At 41.2% G+C, this 24,509-nt stretch overlaps 1 protein-coding gene across 2 annotated transcripts in view; it reads left to right on the top strand.

Annotated features, from left to right (window-relative positions):
* KCNS3 (potassium voltage-gated channel modifier subfamily S member 3) overlaps window positions 1-24,509 on the top strand; it is a 49,127-nt gene that overhangs the window by 2,759 nt on the left and 21,859 nt on the right. The window contains exon 1 of one of the 2 annotated variants that reach the window (XM_033176492.1): window positions 2,662-2,736. The exons of the other annotated variant lie outside the window; for it this stretch is intronic. The gene's annotated coding sequence lies outside the window, so the exon portion shown is untranslated. Of the gene's footprint in view, window positions 1-2,661; window positions 2,737-24,509 lie in introns of those variants that run through there. 2 annotated transcript variants of the gene reach the window in all.

The raw sequence follows: 24,509 nt of genomic DNA, 5'->3' as shown, positions 1-24,509 counted from the left end.
TCATAAGAACTGCATGAGGATGTGATGCTTGCTTTCTTCACTGCAGTATTGCTGTGGGAGCTAGCAGTAGATGGAACCCCCCAGGTGCACGTTGAGTCAGATAGGAGGCCAATGGGAAATGGTGGGCCTGAAGTCTCACTAGCAGGAAGGATGGCTCTGCAGGTTAGGTTGAAGCAGAGGAGAAGGTGGGTGTGTTTACTGACTCTGTTTATCAGGTGTCAGGAAAGTGGATCTTCCAGAGTGCCACCTGTGTGAAATACTCACAAAGAAACATCATAGAGAAGAGAATAGGATGTGGGGACCTGATTTCCAGCTCTGATATGTATTTCTTTAAGGCTCCTTGACTTGATGTGTCATTTTGCTAATCTGGGTCTTGGTCTGTTTAGCTACATTGATCTAGATCTCTAGTATTTATTGTTACCCTGTACTAGGCACTAAAAGCTGAAAACTTTTACATGTATTAACTCATTTCATCCTGATGACAATCTTAGGATGATAGGTTCTATTATTACCCTATTTTAGAGGAGGAAAGAGAGACAAACTGAGAAACTTGTACAAGGTCACCCAGCCCGGAAAAGGTGAAGCTAGGATTCTATCCCTGGCAGTCTGACTGCAGAGCCACTGTGAGATTCAGTCTTCCTCATTTATTGCTACAGTTCCAATACTGTACCCTGTGCTTAGTGGGATCTCGGACTGCGTTTGTTGAACAGTGACAGAGGGGGCTTGCAGTTATCAAGTGACTTTTGGGTCCCATGTCTCAGCCTTAAAAGGAACCTTAAAGACTGCATTAGCAAAATATTATTTTTGCCTTTGACAAAATAGTCTGCTTTTCAGTGAAATTCTGCCCAGCTGGTTAGGAAAAAAGGAAGATAAACTATAAAGATCATGGGCCAGGGAAACATTATGGTGATTTTCAGAAAATATGTTTATCAGTGTAAGAAATTCAGAAAAATCACAGAACACTTTGCACTATGACTCACATTTGTCAGGTAAATCAACCAGTGACCAATTCACAAGTACTTATTGTATGGGTGCTAAGTGCTCAGTACTACAGGCAATGAAGGTAGGTAGAATCTATGACATGGTCTTTGAGTTTGAACTTGTAGTGGATCTGGAGACTCCAGATCAATGAGACAAGATAGAACAATACAAGATGCTAAATACTTAAGTCCTGATAAAAATCACAATGACTCGGTCACATTTGTACAACATATTGTGGTTTGTAGGAACTTTCATATGGGATATCTCATTCCAGTCCTCAGAGCAGCTGAGAGTTATAAGCTATAGGCAGGATGGAAGTTAGGAAGCCCATATTGCTGATGAAGAAATTAAGGCAAAGTGAGCCTTGAACTTGGACACAGTCGGGGTCATCTGACTTGAAGTCCAGAATCTTTCTGCCTTACTTCTGTGTGGAGCTAGGGAGCAGAACAGGAGGACAGTGAGTTATCGAGAGTGCTTGGGGAGTGGGGGACTGAGTTTGAATTTCATCCTGGACCTGCCCTTTGCTTGCCAGTCTGGACTACCCTGGGTGCTTAGTGGAGGCAGGGAATGGGAGTAAGTACAAGCTGGGGAGGAGGAAAAAGAGGAGAAGAGTGTTGTTTTATTTTTTCAGGGGCCTGCTGTTTTGTGAAGCCTGGAGTGAATACTCAATTATCATGAACATAATAACAAGGCTTAAAATGTACAATAAAATGTAGAAGCTGATTTAGAATTTTCATCCCTGTTTTTCTTTATCATTTCTCTAGATCATCTTTTGAAACTTTTTAGCATACCTGCACCTTATACTTTTTTTCGCAGTTGTTAAGAGGATCAAAATCTGCACATTATAAAAGTAAACTCGTTAATAAGCTAAAAATAGTTACTAGACTAGGTTGTGGTATTTTTCTTATGGGCAAGAGGCCTCATTCTCTTTGGAATCCTGCACAGCCTTGCACTATGATTTGCTTTGAGGAGATATGGTATAAATATTGTTTTCAGTTGCACGAGTATTGAATGATAAAGGCATAAGGTCTGCTTTTAGCCAATAATGTTACAGTTAAGTAGTTAATGTTGGCAGCAGCCAGCTTCAGCGAGTGGTGAAGTCCCAGATGAATGAAGTATCTTGCTGACTGTCCTACCAATCAGTCATCCGAGCACTTACCAGATGCTCACCAAAGGTGACATAATGATTAACTTACATAGTCACATATATATATTCTCATTATATATTCAAATGTGTACATACATTCATTCAACAAGTATTTGAGTACTTACATGATGTTATGCACTATGCTAGGTGCGGGGTATACTGTGGTAAAGGAAACGGGGGTGGGGTGGGGTGGGATGAGAAGTGGGAGGAGACAGGCATTAAACAAACCAATGCAAAATTTAAGTGGTGGTAAGTGCTCTAAAGGACTTCATGGGAGAGAGTAACAAGGGTAGGGAGTCACTAGTTTAGATGAGAGGGTCAGGAAAGACCTTTCTAAAGAGGAGACATTTCATTTTGAGTGATGAAAGGAGTCCATTAAGTGAAGAGTGGGAGAAAGAGAATTCCAGGCTGAGGATTCTAAGGCAGGAATGAGCACTGAACCTCTTTTTGTTCTATTCAGGAACTTCAGGAGAACAAGGGTGGGGACCGCTGCGAGGAAGTTAGTTGTAGAAGAGGGCCGGCCGGGGTCAGATCAAGCTGTGTCCTTTAGGTCAAGTTCAAGGTCTTATGGTTTATTCTGAGGGCTGTGAAAAATGGATTTGCAGAAGGTGAGTGTCACGAGCCAATTTAAATTTATACAAGATTGCCTGGGAAGGCTGTGACAACAGATAGAAGAATAGACTGGAGAGGTGCAAGCATGGGAAGCAGAAGCCTCTTTTGGAGGTGTGTTGCAGAAGTGGGACCTAAAGTGAGATTGGACTGGCTTGAAAGATGAATGGAGGTGAGGAAGTGCAGACCTTACACATATAGCTTGGTTGTGAAAGGGAGCAGAGAGACAGGATGGGTATGGGGGCAGGTTTGTCTCTTTGTGAAAGGCAACCTTTTCTGAAGTTAGGGATGTGAGTCCAGCTCCTTGGTAAATTAACATATATGTACCTCTGTGTGTAGTTATATAGCCCTTCTAGAAGATTAGACATTTGAATCCTATCTCTGGCTCTATCTCAAAATCTAGGTAACTTTAAGCATATCACTTTGAGTACTTCTAGAAGATTAGATATTTGAATCCTGGCTTTGGTTCTGTCCCCAAATCTGGGTAACTGAGCATATCACTTGTCCTTCCCTTTTTTTTTTTTTTTTCACTGCCTGGTGACTTTATAATTTCTTTTAAAAATGCAATCTTCCTGCAATGGTCTTTAATAGCATTCTTTATATGTGTTAATTTGGATTATTTTTTATAAATGGAATTAACAGAATGATGAATGGGGATGTAGGAACATTTGTGGTGGGATTCTAAGCATTTGCTCACTGTTGATCATGGATAAGCTGCTTTCAAATTAGCTTAAATGAAGAGACACTAATAATAAAGTCTGGTGGTGAGGAGACAGTAACCCTTCCAATGTAGATGGGATAAGGACTGATGGAGAGCCCTGGGCATGGTTACGAGCCACTTTTTGTGTTTCAGTAGGACTCCTCCTTACCTGGTCTTCTTCATTGCATGAGACACTTCCTCTGGACGCATGGATATCTGTTCAAAAGAAAAGAGAGGTAAATCTGGTCTGTTTTCTGAGAACCCATTTGTGTTAGGGTTTTCTAGACAAACAGAACAAATAGGATGTGCATATGTGTAGAAAGAGATTTATTATAAGAAATTGGTTCACACAATTATGGAGACTGGCAAGTCCAAAATTTGCAGGATGGGCCAGCAGGCTGGAAACCCAGGAGAGCCAACACTCCATTTCAAGTTTGGAGGCAGTTGCTATACAGCCTGGAAGAGCAATGAAGTCCGAAGGCAGGCTGCTGGAAAATTCTTTCCTGTTTGAGGGAGGCCAGACTTTTTGTTCTGTTCAGGCTTTCAGCTGATTTGATGAGGCCCACCAGCATTATAGAAGGCAATCTGCTTTACTCAAAGCCTACCAATTTATATGCCAGTCTCTTCCAAAATACCCTCAGAGAAACACTCGGAATAACGTTTGACCAAATATCTGGGCACCCTGTGACCCAGCCAAGTTAACACATAAAATTAACCATCACATCACATTTAACAGAATATACTGGCCTAAACATCAATAATGGCCATCACAGATAGCCTGATGGGGCATTGAAGAAGGATAGAGTATCCAGTGATGAATTTCTAGTTGTAGGGAATGAGAGTATAAATAGGACCATAGAACAGAAAGTTACTCCAAAGATCAGTCAAGTCATTTGCTGCCTCTGGACTTTAGGAATGCTGGCTTAAATCCTGGCAAATAATTAGTGTATTGAGACAAAAGAATGCCAGCAGACTAAATTTGGGGCTTCAACATGCTTATGTATTTTTTACTTTTATTCCGCTATGGACTGGACTGGCTTTTCTAAGCCCTGATGGACATGCCATGGTGAACTGAAAAGCATTTCCTGTGATTTACTTGAGATAAAAATGTAATTGGCCAAAGAGATGGGAGAACTTCATGGTTAAAGACTGTTGTTTGTAGATTTGGATTGAGCGGAGATGTTGTGGCAAAAGCATTTCATTATTCTTGTCTTTGAGTTCAAAGACAAAACACTTGGCAGTGGTTTTTTTTTTTGTGGGTTTTTAAGATCTGAGTTTTCTAAGTGTGGTACCTTCATGAGGCCACTGACATAAGACCCCAGTCTTCTTTCCCTTGGTGCTTCTTTCCCTTGGTATGAAGATGAGATTCAGCCCTGAGGCTCAGGCCTGAGCCTCCATGACAGAGCTTGTCTCCTCTGGGATAAAAGGATAAAAAGAAAGTACCATGTATGACAGTGTTCATCTCTGTGTGTCCCATCCATCTATCCATCCATCTATCCCTCCATCCATCCATCCATCCATCCCATTCTTCCACCCACCCATTTAAATGTCCATCCATCCATCCCATTCTTCCACCCACCCATTTAAATGTCCATCCATCCATCCATCCATCCACCCACCCACCCATCCACCCATCCATCCACCCACCCATCCATCCGCCCACCCACCCACCTTTGCCACAGTGTAAAAAGGTATCGGTGTTCCCATGCCCTCTTATCTTCTCCTTAAACCACAATTCCTATAAAGTAGGCTCTTTTGAGATGTGAACTTAGGAGTCTTGTCAAAGTTTATGCAAAACCTGAGAACTTTGTTTTTTAAGCAGGTTCCCCAGACTTCTTGATGTAATTAGAAATTGAATGTCAGCATGGTGCATCTTTTTGGTGATAAGCACCGAATTTTCTTCTCCCAGTCTCTCTAGATTTAAAGCAGCACACGTTGCCTTCTTGTGTAATTTTTATTTTATTATTTTTTCTCTTCTTTTATTATTATTATTGTTTTTATTTTTCCATAAGTTATTTGGGTACAGGTGGTGTTTGGTTACATGAGTAAGTTCTTTTTTTTTTTTTTTTTTGAGACGGAGTCTCGCTCTGTCACCCAAGCTGGAGTGTAGTGGCCGGATCTCAGCTCACTGCAAGCTCCGCCTCCCGGGTTCACGCCATTCTCCTGCCTCAGCCTCCGAGTAGCTGGGACTACAGGCGCCCGCCACCTCGCCCGGCTAGTTTTTTGTATTTTTTAGTAGAGACGGGGTTTCACGGTGTTAGCCAGGATGGTCTCGATCTCCTGACCTCGTGATCCGCCCGTCTCAGCCTCCCAAAGTGCTGGGATTACAGGCTTGAGCCACCGCGCCCAGCCTATGAGTAAGTTCTTTAGTGGTGATTTGTGAGATTTTGGTGCACATATCACCCGAACAGTATACACTGCACATTATTTGTACTCTTTTAATCCCTCACCCCACTCCCACTCTTCCCTCTGAGTCCCCAAAGTCCATTGTATCATTCTTATGTCTTTGCATCCTCATAGCTTAGCTCCCACATATCAGTGAGAACATACGATGTTTGATTTTCCATTCCTGAGTTACTTCACTTAGAAAATAGTCTCCAATCTCATTCAGGTCACTGTAGATACTGTTAATTCATTCCTTTTTATGGCTGCATTGTATTCTATCATCTCATCTCTCTTTCTCTCTCTCTCTCTCTCTCTATATATATATATCTATCTATATCTGTATATATCACAATTGCTTTATCCACTCATTGATTGATGGGCATTTGGGTTGGTTCCACGATTTTGCAATTGTGAATTATACTGCTATAAACGTGTATGCATTTATCTTTTTCGAATAATGACTTATTTTCCTCTGGGTAGATACCCAGTAGTGAGATTGCTGGATCAAATGGTAGTTCTACTTTTAGTTCTTTAAGGAATCTCCACACTATTTTCTGTAGTGGTTGTACTAGTTTACATTCCCACTAGCAGTATAGAAGTGTCCCCTGTTCACCACATCCACTCCAACATCTACTGTTTTATGGTTTTTCAATTATGGCCATTCTTGCACGAGTATTCCTGATCATTAGTGATGTTGAGCATTTTTTCATATGTTTGTTGGCCATTTGTATATCTTCTTTTGAGAATTGTCTATTTATGTCCTTAGCACACTTTTTGATGGGATTTTTTTTTTTGTACTGATTTGAGTTTGTTTTTGTTGTAGATTCTAGATATTAGTCCTTTGTCAGATATATAGATTGTGAAGATTTTCTCCCACTCTATGGGTTGTCTGTTTACTCTGCTGACTGTTCCTTTTGCCATGCAAAAGCTCTTTAGTTTAATTAGGTCCCAGCTGTTTATCTTCATTTTTATTGCATTTGCTTTTGGGTTCTTGGTCATGAAATCCTTGCCTAAGCCAATATCTAGAAGGGTTTTTCCAATGTTATCTTCTAGAATTTTTGTTATTGTTCCAATGCTATCTTCTAGAATTTTTATAGTTTCAGGTCTTAGGTTTAAGTCCTTAATCCATCTTGTTGATTTTTGTGTAAGGTGAGAGATGAGCATCCAATTTCATTCTCCTACAGGTGGCTAGCCAATTATCCCAGCACCATTTGTTGAAAAGGGTGTTCTTTCCCCACTTTATGTTTTTGTTTGCTTTGTTAAAGATGAGTTGGCTGTAAGTATTTGGGTTTATTTCTGGGTTCTCTATTCTGTTCCATTGGTCTATGTGCCTATTTTTATACCAGTACCATGCTGTTTTGGTGACTAAGGCCTTACAGTATAGTTTGAAATCAGGTAGTGTGATGCCTCCAGATTTGTTCTTTTTGCTTAGTCTTGATTTGGTTATGTGGACTCTTTTTTGATTCCATATGAATTTTAGAATTGTTTTTTCTAATTCTGTGAAGAATGATGGTGGTATTTTGATGGGGATTGCATTGAATTTGTAGATTGCCTTTGGCAGTATGGTCATTTTCACAATATTGATTCTACCCATCCATGAGCATGAGATGTGTTTCCATTTGTTTGTCTCATCTATGATTCCTTTCAGCAGTGTTTTGTAGTTTTCCTTGTAGAGGTGTTTTGACTCCTTTGTTAGGTATATTCCTAAGTATTTTATTTTTTTTGCAGCTATTGTAAAAGGGGTTAAGTTCTTGATTTGATTCTCTACTTGGTCGCTGTTGGTGTATAGAAGAGCTACTGATTTGTGTATGTTAATCTTGTATCCAGAAACTTTGTTGAATTCTTTTATCAGCTCTAGGAGCTTTCTGGAGGAGTCTTTAGAGTTTTCCAGGTAAGTGATCATATCACCAGTAAACAGTGACAGTTTGACTTCCTTCTTACCAATCTGGATGCCCTTTATTTCTTTCTCTTGCCTGGTTGCTCTGGCTAGGACTTCAGGTACTATGTTGAAGAGGAGTGGTGGCAGTAGGCATCCTTGTCTTGTTCCCATTCTCAGAGGGAATGCTTTCAACTTTTCCCCATTCAGTATTATGTTGGCTGTGGTTTTGTCATAGATGGCTTTTATTACATTAAGATATGTCCCTTATATGCCGATTTTGCTGACAGTTTTAATCATAAAGGATGCTCGATTTTGTCTAATGCTTTTTCTGCATCTGTTGAGATGATCATGTGATTTTTGTTCTTTAATTCTGTTTATGTGGTGTATCTCATTTATTGATTTGTGTATGTTAAACCATCCTGGCATCCCTGGTATGAAATCCAGTTGATCATGGTAGATTATCTTTTTGATATGTTGTTGGATTTGGTTAGCTAGTATTTTGTTAAGGATTTTAGCATCTATGTTCATGAAGGATATCGGTCTGTAGTTTTCTTTTCTGGTTATGTCCTTTCCTGGTTTTGGGTCATCCTGGCTTCATAGAATGAATTAGGGAGGATTCCTCCTTTCTCTGTCTTGTGGAATAGTGTCAAAAAGATTGGTATCAATTCTTCTTTGAATGTCTGGTAGAATTTTGCTGTGAATCCAGCTGGTCCTGGCCTTTTTTTTTTTTTTTTGGCAATTTAAAAATTACCATTTCAATCTCACTGCTTGTTATTGGTCTGTTCAGGGTATCTAATTCTTTCTGATTTAAGCTAGGAGGGTTGTATTTTTCCAGGAATTTATCCCATCTCTTCTGTGTTTTCTAGTTTATGTGCATAAAGGTGTTCATAGTAGCCCTGAATGATCTTTTGTATTTCAGTGGTGTCAGTTGTAGTATCTCCTGTTTCGTTTCTTAGTGAGGTTGTTTGGATTTTCTCTCTTCTTTTCTTGGTTAATCTTGCTAATGGTCTATCAATTCTATTTATCTTTTCAAAGAACCAGCTTTTTGTTTCATTTATCTTTTGTAATTTTTTTTGTTTCTTTCAATTTCATTTAGTTCTACTCTGATCTTGGTTATTTCCTTTCCTCTGCTGGGGTTGGGTTTAGTTTGTTCTAGATTCTCTAGTTCTTTGAGGTGTGACTTTAGATTGTCTGTTTGTGCTCTTTCAGACTTTTTGAGGTAGGCATTTAGGGCTATGAACTTTCCTCTTAACACTGCCTTTACTATATCCCAGAGGTTCTAATAGTTTGTGTCATCATTATCATTCAGTTCGAAGAATTTTTGAATTTCCATCTTGATTTCATTTTTGACCCAATGCTCATTTCGGAGCAAGTTATTTAATCTCCATGTATTTGCATGGTTTTGAAGGTTCCTTTTGGAGTTGATTTCCAGTTTAATTCCACTGTGGTCTGAGAGAATGCTTCATATAATTTCAATTTTTTAAAACTTATTGAGGCTCATTTTATGGCCTATGATATGGTCTATCTTGGAGAAAGTTCCATTTGTTGAATAGGGTGTGTATTCTTTGGTTGTTGGATGAAATGTTCTATATATATCTGTTAAGTCCATTTGTTCCAAGATATAGTTTAAATCCATTGTTTCTCTGTTGACTTTCTGTCTTGATGACCTGTCTAGTGTTGTCAGTGGAGTATTGAAGTCCCCTGATATTATTGTGTTGCTGTCTATCTCATTTCTTAGGTCTGTTAGTAATTGTTTTATAAATTTGGATGCTCCAGTGTTAGGTGCATATGTTTAGGACTGTGATATTTTCCTGTTGGACAAGGCCTTTTACCATTACATAATGTCCCTCTTTGTCACTTTTAACCGCTGTTGCTTTAAAGTTTGTTTTGTCTGATATAAGAATAGCTACCCCTGCTCACTTTTGGTGTCCATTTGCATGAAATGCCTTTTTCCACCCCTTTACTTTAAGTTTATGTGATTCCTTATGTGTTAGGTGAGTCTCCTGAAAGCAGCAGATAGTTGGTGAATTCATATCCTGTCTGTAGTTCTGTATCTTTTAAGTGGAGCATTTAGGTCAGTTACATTCAATGTTAGTATTGAAATGTGAGATACCATTGCATTCATCGTGCTCTTTGTTGCCTGTGTAGTTTGTGTTTTTGTTTGTTTGTTTTTGCTTTTAAACTTGTATTTTTGCTTTATAGGTCCTGTGTGATTTTTGCTTTAAAGAGGTTCTGTTTTGCCGGGCGCGGTGACTCACGCCTGTAATCCCAGCACTTTGGGAGGCCGAGACGGGCGGATCACGAGGTCAGGAGATCGAGACTATCCTGGCTAACACGGTGAAACCCTGTCTCTACTAAAAATACAAAAAATTAGCCGGGCGTGGTGGCAGGCCCCTGTAGTACCAGCTACTCGGGAGGCTGAGGCAGGAGAATGGCGTGAACTCGGGAGGCAGAGCTTGCAGTGAGCTGAGATTGCGCCACTGAACTCCAGCCTGGGCGACTGAGCGAGACTCCGTCTCAAAAAAAAAAAAAAAAAAAAAAAGAGAGGTTCTGTTTTGATGTGTTTCCAGGATTTGTTTCAAGATTTAGAGCTCCTTTTAGCAGTTCTTGTGGTGGTGGCTTGGTAATGGCGAATTCTCTCAGCATTTGTTTGTCTGAAAAAGACTATCTTTTCTTCATATATGATGCTTAGTTTTGCTGGATACAGAATTCTTGGCTGATAATTGTTTTGTTTGAGAAGACTGAAGATAAGGCCCTGGTCCCTTCTAGCTTGTAGGGTTTCTGCTGAGAAATCTGTTGTTAATCTGATAGGTTTTCCTTTATGGGTTACCTGGTGCTTCTGTCTCACAGCTCTTAAAATTATTTCCTTTGTCTCATCTTTGGGTAACCTGATAACAATATGCCTAGGTGAAGATCTTTTGGTGATGAATTTCCCAGGGTTCTTTGTGCTTCTTGGATTTGGATGTCTAGGTCTCTAGCACTGCCGGGAAAGTTTTCCTCGATTATTCCCCCAAATATGTTTTCCAAGCTTTTAGAATTCTCTTCTTCCTCAGGAACACTGATTATTCTTAGGTTTGGTCATGTAACATAATCCTATACTTCTTTGAGGTTTTGTTCATATTTTCTTGTTCTTTTTTCTTTGTCTTTGTTGGGTGGGTTAATTCGAAGACCTTGTCTTCAAGCTCTGATTTTCTTTCTTCTGCTTATTCAATTCTATTGCTGAGACTTTCCAGAGCATTTCACATTTCTAAAAGTGGGTCTGAAGTTTCCTGAAATTTTTATTGTTTTCTTTTTAAGCTATCTATTTCCTTGAATATTTCTTCCTTCACTTATTGTATCATTTTTTTGGATCTCCTTGCATTGGGCTTCACCTTTCTCTGGTCCCTCCTTGTTTAACTTAATAACTAACCTCCCAAATTCTTTCTCAGGTAAATCAGGGATTTCGTCTTGGTTTGGATCCATTGCTGGTGAACTAGCATGATTTGCTTGGGGGTGTTGAAAAGCCTTGTTTTATCATATTACCAGAGTTGATTTTTCTGGTTCCTTCTCATTTGGGTAGGCTCTGTCGGAGGGAGGGTCTAGGGCTGAAGGCTGTTGTGCAGATTCTTTTGTCCCATGGGGTGTTCCCTTGATGTGGTACTCTCCCCCTTTTCCTATGAATGTGGCTTCCTGTGAGCCGAACTGCAGTGATTGTTGTCTCTTTTCTGGGTCTAGCCACCCAGCGAGTTTGCCTGGCTCTGGGCTGGTCCTGGGAGTTACCTGCACAGAGTCCTGTGATGTGAACTGTCTATGGGTCTCTCAGCCGTGGATACCAGTGCCTGTTCCGGTGGAGGTAGCGGAGGGTGCAATGGACTCCATGAGGATCCTTAGCTTTGGTGGTTTAATGCTCTATTTTTGTGCTGGTTGGCCCCCTGCCGGGAGGTGGCACTTTCAGCTGTGCTAGTATGGGGAGGAACCAGCAGTGGGTGGGGCCCTAGAACTCTCAAGATTATATGCCCTTTATCTTCAGTTACCAAGGTGGCTAGGGAAGGACCATCAGGTGGGGATGGGGCTAGGCACATGTGTCTGAGCTTAGACTCTCCTTGGGTGGGTCTTGCTGTGGCTGTTGTGGGGAATGGAGGTGAGATTCCCAGGTCACTGGAGATGTGTACCTAGGAAGGTTATGACTGCCTCTGCTGAGTCATGCAGGTTTTCAGTTAAGTGGGGGAAAGCTGGCAGTCACAGGCCTCACCCAGTTCCCAGGCAAACCAAAGGGCTGGTCCCACTCCCACCATGTCCCATCCTGCAGCCCGGAGTCTGTTTCCAGGTGGAGGGTGAGAGGGTCTTAGAAACTTGCCCGAGACAATCCGCCTCCCAGCTGAGAAAGAAGGGGCTTTAGTTCTTCCCCACCTGTGAAGTCTGCATGCCAGATCCGCACCCTTTCTTGAGTTCTGGCCAGGGGGCTTCTCACCCTGTTCAAATTGTTACGAACTTTGCCTAGAGAATTCCTTCTCTTTGTTGAGTTTTACCCCCTGCGCCTCTGGTCACCCTCACGATGGATCCCCGTGGTGCTAGGCAGGAATGGGCTGCTTGGGGACCCAGTGAGCTCCCAGGGCCTTTCTGCTGCTTCCTCTGTATTTTGCTCCGCTCTGTAACTTGACTCAGTTCCAGGTACAGTTGGAAACTTCTCCTGCAAACAGACCTTCAGCTTCTCCACTGGGGGTGTGTATCTGGAGGAGAAGGGTCTACCTTTCCCACTTCCGCAGTTGGGGCACTCACAGTATTTGCGGGTCTCCTGGGTCCTGCAGGAGCAGTCTGCTTCCTTCAGGGAGTCTATGGTCCTCTCGGTATTGCTGGTTTGTTCTTGCAGTCAATCTAAAGATAAAATTCACAATGCAAACCTCTGCATGCTATATGGAGCTGCAGTCTAGTCCTGCCTCCCCTCTGCCATGATCCCAGGAGCCATTTTTTTTAATATGGGGGTTTGAAGTACAGATTACAGGATGGACAGTTTAATGTGGCCCTGAATTCCAGTAGATTTGCTTTTAGTTGCTTTTTACCAGTCATCCCTATAACTCACATCAATGGAGTTAAGAATACATAAGCAAGCTCTGTTTTACAATCCTTCATTTATAAGTTATGTGAGCAACTCAGAAACAATTTGCATGCAGACATCATTAGATACTAGGATTAGGTTTCAGACTGCCCCACCAAAGCAGATGTAAGCCCTAATGAGTGCACAGTGATATTGTTTTGAGTACCAGGACCCGAGCACTGTATGATGTAGAAGGGAGGAGATGAGTTTTCTCTCCTGGGAAGGGGGCCACACACTTGCACCACATACCCATCCATACAAACACACACCCTAGTGTCTCCATTAGGAGGCAGTGCACACTAATGTGAACTGCTTAGCTAATTTGATGTAAGTAGACAAACCACAAAAGAGCATATTATATTTTTTTATGTAACAGACAATAACAGTCTTCCATAAACCCTGTTCATGCCATTCTACTGTGACCTTCTTCAGATACCACCAAATAGATTGAGTGTGAAACTATTTCAAATTTCCCTTGTTAAACTGACCTCGGTACGAACACAGAAACTTTGATTGTGAACATCAGGGAAAGAAAGCCACGTTTTACTCCAGATTGCCTGGGGTTTGTTTTTTCCAAGCGTGCATTTGAATTTGCTGTGGAGTGAGAACTTTCTGCATGGCAGAAGGAAAGCCTGCACCTGTTCAGAGATGACGCCTGCAACCATCTCCTGAGGCTTGGCCCTGAGCCGGCTGACGTCACTACTGGGCTTGCCTTAGGGTGTGGGTGTTCTTCCAAGGACCTCCTTTTCTTCCTCAGCTCAATTCTACCTTGTTCATTCTTGTATGGAGAACTTGGAAACTCAGAGAGCTGGGTGTATTTAGAAAATGGGCTGGAGAAAGGATAGGTGTGATAATTCATTTTAATAAGTCAAATTAAAAACTTTTTTTGACTTGCATTGCCTGGGGATCTCATTATTTTATAATTTTTTTATATTGATGAAGTGTAGGATTAGTTATAATTGATAGTTCTGGGCAAAGCATTTAAAAAATCCTCCCAGGATGGTTTCCAGGGACTGGATACGGATGTTTGTGAAGCATAAACCCGTTTTTACTACCTTCTAAAGAATAGTCTAGATGCTATATAAACCATCATGTTTATTATATCTTTTAAAAAGTTAAGTAAAACTTTTTTTTTAACCTCTTGAAATAAATAGTCACTCTGGCAACATACTACAGCAATAGACACTTGGCCCTCTGAGAGTTTTGCTGTAAATATGCTGAAGATTTATATAGCTTGGCAAAAACCACCATCTTTTCTTCTAGCATCTATAAACACTTTTCTAAAATCCTTTGGAAATGCTACAATATGTCAGTTGCTCAGATGGGGTATAGAAAAACAACAGCTTAGTCAGACATTGTCAACGCCATGTCCTGGAGCCCCTAGGAAAGCCAATATGGTGAGAAGGTACCTCCCAAGCGGCCCTCTCCACAACCTTTGAGCAGGAAAACCCTTACTTTTTCCTTTAAGTGGAATGTTTGTTTAGTTAAACTTTCCCTGGACATCTCCCACTTGTTTACTGTGTAGCAGGCACTGATGCCACCATATGTCAGTGATATTGCTAAGAAATGCTGTTCTGCAGGCACAAAGGTGAGGCGCCTGTGTAGCATTAGGTGTGTGTATATGGGAAGGATGGGAGTACATTGAGAGAAAGTTTCCTGGAAGAGGTGATATTTGAACTGATTTCTTTTTTTTTTTTTTTTTTTTTTTTTGTGAGACGGAGTCTCGCTCTGTCGCCCAGGCTGGAGTGCAGTGGCGCGATCTCGGCTCACTGCAAGCTCCGCCTCCCGGGTTCACGCCATTCTCCTGCCTCAGCCTCCCGAGTAGCTGGGACTACAGGCGCCCGCCATCTCGCCCGGCTAGTTTTTTGTATTTTTTAGTAGAGACGGGGTTTCACCGTGTAGACCAGGATGGTCTCGATCTCCTGACCTCGTGATCCACCCGTCTCGGCCTCCCAAAGTGCTGGGATTACAGGCTTGAGCCACCGCGCCCGGCCTGAACTGATTTCTTGAAGACAAAACTGGAGTTAACTGGTAAAGAAGGGAAAAGGCCGCCCCAATCAGAGGGAGCAGCTTCGGTGAGGTCTGGAAGGGAGAGTGTGTGGTGCAGCTGGGGATGGTGAATAATTTGGTGGAGTGAGGCAGAGGTATGAGGTGTATTGTTGGATGCCGAGGCCAAACAGACAGGATAGAGTTTAGACTCCATCCTGAAGATGCTAGAAGCTATTGAAGATTTACATAGAGTATTGGCATATTCTGACCTATATATTTTTAAATTTTATTTATTTATTCTTTTTTTTTAGAGATGGGCTCACTCTGTTGCCCAGTGGAGTGCAGTGGCACAATCATAGTTCACTACAGCCTTCAACTCCTGGGCTCAGGCGATCCTCCCACCTCAGTCTCTTGAAAGCTGAGACTATAGCCTCCTACCACCACATCTGACTCATTTTTTATTTTTATTTTTTTTGTATAAATGGGATCTTGCTATGTTTTCCAGACTGGTCTTGAACTCCTGGACTCAAGCAATGATTCTTCTGCTTCAGCCCCACTAAAGTACTGGGATTATAGGTGTGAGCCACTGTGCCTGGCCTGTGACTTACAGTTTAGAAAAGTCCCTCTAGCCATCCACAGAGGGGGAAGGGCATTGCAAGTAGAAACAAGATGATGTCACTGGCTTATGTACTGGTGTGACTTTGGGGGCATTGGAGAGGGACCTCTGTCATCCAGATAGTTAATTGGGTTTGTTCCTTGATGGCTGAAATTCCTTAGACTCTTTTTTTTTTTTTTTGAATCGAAAATTCTGGGAAGGTTGAGTGGACTTTTTGGCCACATGTCTGTTTCATCTTCCTGAGGTCTCCCTAATTCCCTTTGGGTAATTATACTGCACTGTTGAGTACTGACTTTGTGAGTAACTGTTAAGATCCCCCGAGAGGTTCCTTTGGCCAGCTTCTTCTCCCTGCCCCAGTATAGCCATTGGGTGGACAGATGGTGTAGGCTCAGCCAGTCTGACACTGTCTGAGAATGGAAGAGACCACTAGAGTGAGTTCTTTCCTGTGGTGGCTCTCTGAAGAGATCTCTTCCTCTATAAATTATTCCTGTAGTTGCTTTTTTTCATTTTTTCAACTTTTATTTCAGATTCAGGGAGTATGTGTGTAGGTTTGTTTACATGGATATATTGCTTGATGCTGAGGTTTGGGGTATGATGGAACCAGTCGCCCAGGTAGTGAGCATAATACCAAATAGGTAGTTTGGTCGTTTTTCTTGCCCCCGTTGTTACCTCCCCCACTAGTAGTTCACATTGTTTATTGTTCCTATCTTTATGTCCATCTTTACCCAACATTTAGCTCCCACTCACATAAGTGAGAACATGTGGTATTTGATTTTCAATTTCTGTGTTAATTCTCTTAGGATAATGGCCTTTAGCTGCATTCATGTTGCTGCAAAGGACATGATTTTGTTCTTTTTTATGGTTGTGTAATATTCCATGGTGTATATGTAGCACATTTCCTTTATCCAATCCACTGTTGATGGGCAACTAGGTTGATTCTATGTCTTTGCTATTGTGATCAGACCATGAAGAACATACAAATGCATGTGTCTTTTTGGTAGAATGATTTATTTTCTTTGGATATACCAGTAATTATATTGCTGAATGGAATGGTAGTTCTGTTTTAAGTTCTTTGAGAAATCTCCAATCTGCTTTCCGCAATGGCTGAACTAACTTAAATTCCCAGCAACAGTGTGTAAGTATTCCCTTTACTCATCAACCTTGCCAGCATTGCTCTGATCATGAGTAATGATGAGCATTTCTTCATATGCTTGTTGGCCACTTGTATGTCTTCTTTTGAGAAGTGTCTGTTAATGGGATTATTTGTTCTTTATTGTGATTTAAATTCCTTATAGATTCTGGATGTTAGTCTTTTGTCAGATGCATAATTTGCAATTTTTTTTCTCCCATTCTGTAGGCTGTTTACTCTTTGATAGTTTCTTTTACTGTGCAGAATCTCCTTAATTAGGTCCCACTAGTCAAATATTTTTGTTAAAATTACTTAGAGGACTTAGCCACAACTTCTTTGCCAAGGCTGATGTTGAGAAAGATATTTCCTTTAATAAATGCTTTTTAGAAAGAAAACCCATGTTTTCTTCTAGGATTTTTATAGTTTGAGGTCTTACATTTAAGACTTTAATCCATTTTGAGTTAATGTTTGTACATGGTTATAAGTAGGGGTTCAAATTTGTCCTTCCACATATGGTTAGCCAGTTATCTCAGCACCGTTTATTGATTAGGGAGTCCTTTCCCCATGGCTTATTTTTGTTGACTTTGTTGAAGATCAAATGGTTGTGGGTATGTGGCTTCAATTCTGGGTTCTCTGTTCTCTTCCATTGGTCCATGTGTCTGTTTTTATACTAGTACCATGCTGTTTTAGTTACTGTAGCCTTGTAGTATAGCTTAAAGTCAGTAATGTGATGCTGCTAGGTTTTTTTTTTCTTTTTTGCTTAAGATTGCTTTTGCTATTCAGGCTCTTTTTTTGGTTCCATATGAATTTTAAAGTAGTTTTGTCTAATTCTTTAACAATGACATTAATAGTTTGATAGGAATAGCATTGAATCTATCTGTAGATTGCTTTGAGTTGTATTACCATTTTAACTATATTGATTATTCCTATAATTTCAACTTTCAGATTCCTCAGAAGGGCCCTGACTCCTGCCTGTTTCCAGGTGTGACTTTTCAGGCTTCTCTTTGGTTCTAGGAGCTTCACATAGCCATCTGAAAAAGTTGCATTTGTTTGAGTTAGCTGCAACCAGTTGCTGCTGCTTGTGTCCAAAGAACCCTAATAGAAGTAGAAAACGTCCAGAGGTCTTATACTTCATACCAGAGTTTAAAGACTAATCTCCTACCCTTTCCTACTAGTTTGAAAGGGGCACAAGGAGAGAACACGAGGACATTATTTTCAGAGAGAGAACAAGGGATGTTCTCAAAGGGGCGGAGGAAACTAAATCCCTGCAGACCAACTTTGCTGGCATACCAGTATTGCTGCAGGCTGGTCTTGCTCCAGGGTCTACCTAGAGTGGGTCAAATTAGCATCAAATAGGTGGGAGCATTTCCTGTGTACTTACAATTCCAGTTCTTTCTTAGATGGCACTCAGGGTTCTGTCAGTACTTAGTGATAAAAATAACAGTAGGCTGGGTGTGTGACTCAGGCCTGTAATCCCAGCACTTTGGGAGTCTGAGGTGGGTGGATCACAAGGTCAAGAGATTGAGACTATCCTGGCCAACATGGTGTTACCCTGTCTCTACTAAAAATACAAAAATTAACTGGGCGTGATGGCGCATGCCTGTAGCACCAGCTACTCAGGAGCCTGAGGCAGGAGAATCTCTTGAACCCGGGAGGCGGAGGTTTCAGTGAGCCAAGATCGCACCACTGCACTCCAGCCTGGTAACAGAGCCTCTGTCTCAAAAAACCAAAAAGCAAAACAAACAAAAAAAAAATCACAATAGTAAATATTGATATAGCACTTATATAATGTGCCAGACACTGTTATAAATGTGATATACATATTAACCCATTTATTTCTTATAATCAAATTTTGATATAGGTACTATTATTTATTATTATATTACATCTATCTGTCTTTTGCTGTCAATCATCTATCTATCATCTATTTATCAACAGATGAATAAACCTCAAGGAATAATTTTAATAATTTAGCTACATTATACAAACAGAAAGTGGTAGTAACAGAATCTGTGCTCTTACTCCTGGATTCAAATCTTAGCTCCACTTCTGTTTGGCTGGGCAAGTTATTTAACCTCTGTGGCCTCAGTATCCTCATTTGCAGAATGGGAGTAATAATAGTATTTATTTATCTAGTATTAGGTAGCATAAAGTAAAATGCTTCAAATAGTGCCCAGCACAAAGTAAGCACTATATAAATGTTTTCCAGAATAGTTATTTTGTAATGGACCGTATAAAGAAGACTGCACATATGTACTTTATAGAGATAAGCACATAACAAACTGTGACTCTTCTGTTTATCCCTGTACTTTGTAAATGTTTTGTAGCTCTTCACAGAAAGGGCATGAGGTGATATAAGTCATTGGTATTGTTTATACACTCATTTAGGGAGATAAAGCCAAAATACAGTTGAATTTAAGGACATGAGCCTGGTGTCTTAGGACAGACAACAACCACCCCCTACAGAAGCAAAGAGTACGATGTGCCTCCCCAATATGGGGCTCACTGGAGAGCGGGCGTGGGCTCTGGGGTTGCCACCTCTGCTTTCCATTTAACTATTTGAAACCTCAATGTCCTCGTTCATAAGTGGGGAATCATCTTAATGCCTGGTTCTCTGCGTTGATCTTGGGATTAAAAAAGATCATTTGCTTATTCATTACTTTTGGCTGGGCATTAAGGATACAAAAATTAAGAAAAATAGGCCTACTTTTGCAGAGCTCACAGTGCAGTGTGGAGACAATGAGTAAATTGTTCTACTGCATTTCAGCAAGTTAAGTACTCTGATGGAGGCCGGTACTGGTGGGTGCGGTGCAGTGGAAGGGAGCCTGATTTTGAGGTAGGGAGAGGTCTGGGGTCTGGGATTGGTTCTGGAGAATATGATAGAGCTGAATCTTGAAGGACATTCTGAGCAGACCAAACAAGTGCAGAGACCTGGAGTTGTGAGAAGTTGGAGCACTTTCAGGGATTTTCATTAATTGTTTTTCACTGGGGGATGGAATCTTGCTCTGTCACCCAGGCTGGAGTACAGCGGCACGATTTTGGCTCACTGCAACCTCTGCCTCCCAGGTTCAAGCGATTTTCCTGCCTTAGCCTCCTGAATAGCTGTGACTGCGGGCATGTGCCACCATGCCTGGCTAATTTTTGTATTTTTAGTAGAGACAGGGTTTCACCATGTTGGCCAGGCTGGTTTCGAACTCCTGACCTCAGGTGATCCTCCTGTCTGGGTCCCCCAAAGTGCTGGGATTACAGGCATGAGTCACCACGTCTGTTTTTCACTAATCTTTATTGTTCTAGAGTTTCAGTTGGGTTGTGACAGGCAAGGCTGATGGATAAGGAATAATAATAATAATAACAATTATAATAGCTACCATTTAATTGAGCATTTCTATATCCCAAGCACAGAGTGTTTTATTTGTATTATCTCATTTTCAATCCTCATAACTTCTCTGTGGTATCTGATATTTAGTATCCATGCTATACAAATAAGGAAACTAAAGCTCAAAGAACCTAAATGACTGACCCAAGATCACACAGCTAGTGAGCGCTGAAGCCAGGATACCAACTCAAGCATTCTGGATCCAGAGTTTACCCTGAAGGCCAAAAGAGCCATGTGGGGACTTTAAGTTTGGTGAGTAGGGTATCACTTAATCCAATGTGCATGGTAAGGGTAACTTCAGCTTAGTGTGAAGGAAGAATTTGAGGGTGGGTAATGGAAATAGGCCTAAGGCGTGGGGGACAGTTAGGTGTCTGTTATGGTGAACCAGTGGAAAAATACCGAGTGTCTGGATTAAAGCAGACGCAGGAGGGATAGAAAAAAAATCGATTTGAGAGGCAATGGGGATGTGTATTTGCTCACCCTCAGTGCTGGCTGGCTGCCAGCAGGCCTGCATGGCGAGGAAAAAGGAGGGGCCTAGGGTGATCTCCAGGTGTCTGGCCTGAGTAAGCGGGTATGAAGGGAGTAGAGGATGAAGGGAAAGTGTGGATGTGCTTATTGTAAGCTCCCAATGGGACATTCAGAAAGACACATCTGGTAGGCAGCTCTGTGAGTCTGGAATGCAGGATGGAGACTGGGCTGGAGATGCACATCTGGACTCCACTGTCAGATGACACTGGCCAATGAGAAGAGCAGAGGCACAAGGAGGAGGCCATGGTGGTAGGTGAGGCTGGGCAGAAGATGACACAAAGCTGGAGGCCTGCAGATTGTATCCAGGCTGCAGGTGTCTTCAGCTTGGTTGATGATATTAAAACAGGAAGAACCATAGTTGCCAACATTTAAAAAATTGGTTTTTTATAAAAATAAAATTTATAGGTGTTCTTCACAAATTGGGTGATCTGGCCACCTGAAACCCACAGATAAGGGACAACAGTTGGCCAGCGCCGTCCTTCAGCAGGACCTGTGCTCCCTGGTAGTTACAGCGACCAGGTGTCCTCCTCCTCTCATTTTGGGCCCCTGCCTTGCTCCTGCAGGCATTTTATCAATATTTTGTGAGCCCAGATTTAAAATTTGGGAAGAGGACACAGAGTTTCATAAAAACTAAACATGAGTAGTCAGACAAGTGGGAGAGAATACAGCAATGGTGTTAGTGAGTTGCAGAAGCAGGGGAGGTCAGTAGGACAAATGCTATGGACAGATGCAGATATGCAGATTGGGAAGTGTCCTTTGGGTTTGGTCACCTGGAATTGCCCTTTGCAAAAACGCTTAAAAATGGGGTATTAGGTCAAGAATTGTAGAGTAAAAGGAAGGGTGAATGTAGAAAATAATTTCAAGAAGCTGTGTTAGAGGAATTTGAGATTGGGAGACTTTAATGTGTATGTGTGTGTGTGTGTGTTTTAATGTGAGTGCTTTGAGTATGTCTATATAAAATAGTACTTTGTTTGTCCTTGACTTACATTTGATAAGAACTACAAAAAGTCTAGTCTTAACTTTGGTTGATAGATTATTCTAAAACTGGTGGTTTTTATGAAAACAAAGCCCTCCAGGTTATAGGATGGGATAAAGCGCATTTTATACATCTATGCGAAAACAGCCCTGCCCCTTTAGATCTTTACTAGTGTTAAATGCATTTTTACTAGTTGAATATGTAAGCAGCCCTGCCTTAAGATGGGTAATTTTACATTTTAACAACTGTAGATTAAGTTGAGCAGTGTTACTGTGATTTGCCACCTACAGTTGCTCATGAGTATGTACACTGTCCATTTCCTTTTGTATTAGCCAGGTAGAATCTGTATGATGATCTTATCAGCCAGCATCACTTCTATTACAATCTGGGTTAGTGTGCCTTTATTGATTTTATGCCACATCCCCAATTTTTCCATTTACTTTTTGGTATTTGTTTTATGATATAATTTGATCCAGCCAATAACTTGTATGTGTGTGTATGTTAGAATTTATCTATCTTGTCTTTAATAAAAACTGTCCTAATTAAGGAAAAAAATGTACCTGCCATCTGCAGTGGTTGATAAATAAGCTACTTGTCTTCTGTGGTGACCACCATTTCAAAAGCACGTTTGTTGTGATTTCTTTTCTCCCAGTTAATGCAGTGGGCAAGAGAGACTTTAAAATTTGATATAGAATGGAAGCAGCCAGTAGCTAAGCTATTGGCAAATGTCAACCAACTCATTAATTCAGCAAAAAAAATTTTTTAAAAATTATTATACTTTAAGTTCTAGGGTACATGTGCACAACGTGCAGGTTTTTTACATTTGTATACATGTGCCATGTTGGTGTGCTGCACCCATTAACTCGTCACTTACATTAGGTATATCTCCTAATGCTATCCCTCCCCCAGACCCCCACCCCACAACAGACCCTAGTGTGTGATGTTCCCCTTCCTGTGTCCAAGTGTTCTCATTGTTCAGTTCCCACCTGTAAGTGAGAACATGCGGTGTTTGGTTTTCTGTCCTTGTGATAGTTTCAGCAAATACATTGTTAAGAATTTAACATGTGTCAGATGAAGTTCTAGGGACTGGGAATGCAGTGATATGTAAGACAGATGCAAATCCCTGCACTAAGGGAGCTCATATTGGACTGGAGAAGCAAACAATAAATAAGATAATGAAATTATAAAGTATATGTCTAAGTATATTTTTGAAAGCGATAAATGCTACGGATTAAAAATAAAGCAAGGAAGGGAATTGAACTTGTAGGGGGTTATTGACATTTTAGATAGGCTAACCAAGGAAGGTGTTGTTGAGAAGATATCATTTGAGTGAAGACTTGAGGGAAGTGAAGAGGCAAGCCATGCAGTCTCACCTGGAGAAAGAGCATTCCAGGCAGAGGGATCAGCCACTGCAGAGGCCGTAAGTTAGGATGTGCCTCACTTGGCAGGATAAGCATTAGCAAGGAGATCAGGATGCCAGATGGGAATGACAGAGGATGAGAGGAGTCTGAAGTAAGATTAGACAAATGAAGTTAGGGGAGGGTGGGTGGTGGCCACTTTGACTCTGAGTAGGATGGAAGCCACTGGAGGGTTGAACATAGGAGTGACGTGATGTGATGCACATTTTAACAGGACCTCTAGCTAAAGGATTCTTAATCCTTCCTTTTGCCATGAACTCCTTTGGGAGTCTGAGAAGCCTATGGACCCCTTTTCAGAATAGCACGTTTAAATACAAAAGATGAAACCTACAGGATGTAAAGGAATCCAGTTATGTTGAAATGCAATTACCAAAATAGTAAAAGCAATTTATGAGTTAACAATATATGTGCTTATTAATTCATTAATTAAAATCTAGCAGTAGGGCCGTGACTACTGTGATTCTAAAGTAATAATGAGTATAAATGGTATTTTGAGATCTCTGCAACAACGCTGATAGGATATTAAGTTATTCACACTTCTGTTGGTGTGAAGTCATTGGCACTGGTAATATACACTACCCTGGGCCAGTGCCTGCATTTTTAATGGAAGGAATTGCTAAAATTTTAGTTAGAGATTAGTGAAAATAAATATTTTTTTTTCTGTCGAAATTCAAGGACCTCCTGAATTTCAACACAGACCCCCCTACTCTGACTCTTAAGTGAACAGATTAAATGGAATACAAAAGAGGAGTGGGATGAAGTAATGGAATGTTGCTGTTTCTGTTGTTGTCTGCATGTCAGTTGGCACTCCTGGAATTCACTGCTTGCCATTTCAGATCACTGGGATTCTCGGTAGACTGGCACACCCAGTGGAAGTGTCTTTTTTTTTTTTTTTTTAAAGGTTCTAGGAAGAGCAGTGACTCCAAGAGGTCTTTATAGTCTCTGATCGGTTCCTTGTGGCTAAATCTTTCAGGAGGCCTGGGGTATGGTCCTTTTGTAGCTGCAGGTTCTCTGTATGGCCACAGACAATCAATCCATTCTCATCTCCCAGAGACATCTCTTACTTTGGTATTCCTAGTTCACAAAGATGTAGATAGTACAGGCACAGTTCTTCATATTTTAAAAGAAATAATCTGTATAAATAGCTCTAGGTCATAGGCTACCTCCTATAGCCCAAGTCTACCATTTTCTGCTCTCTGTCCTTACCACGAACTTTCCTGCCATATGCTTTTGTACGTGTTCTTTCCTCTCCTTGGAGAAGAACCTTCTTACCCTTACCTGGCTCCTTTACCTTGTTCATACCTGCCTTGCTCTTCAAGGGCTAGCTCCAAATGCTACCTATTCATGTAGCTATCCCCACTTCCTTATCTCGAGGGACTCTACCTCTTCTGAACTTCCTCAATACCTTCTCTGTACCTTTTCCCATGCCTGACATACTACTGCACCTTGTATTACAGTTATTTATTTACCCATTTGCTCTCCTTCTTTTTTTTTTTTTTTTTTTTTGAGACAGAGTCTCGCTCTGTCGCCCAGGCTGGAGTGCAGTGGCCGGATCTCAGCTCACTGCAAGCTCCGCCTCCCGGGTTTACGCCATTCTCCTGCCTCAGCCTCCCGAGTAGCTGGGACCACAGGCGCCCGCCACCTCGCCCGGCTAGTTTTTTGTATTTTTTTAGTAGAGACGGGATTTCACCGGGTTAGCCAG

This window comes from Trachypithecus francoisi, unplaced genomic scaffold, assembly GCF_009764315.1.
Source record: "Trachypithecus francoisi isolate TF-2019V2 unplaced genomic scaffold, Tfra_2.0 Lachesis_group17, whole genome shotgun sequence".
NCBI lineage: Eukaryota > Metazoa > Chordata > Mammalia > Primates > Cercopithecidae > Trachypithecus > Trachypithecus francoisi.
Note: the sequence above shows the minus strand (reverse complement) of the source record. Positions and strands in the feature narration are given on the sequence as shown.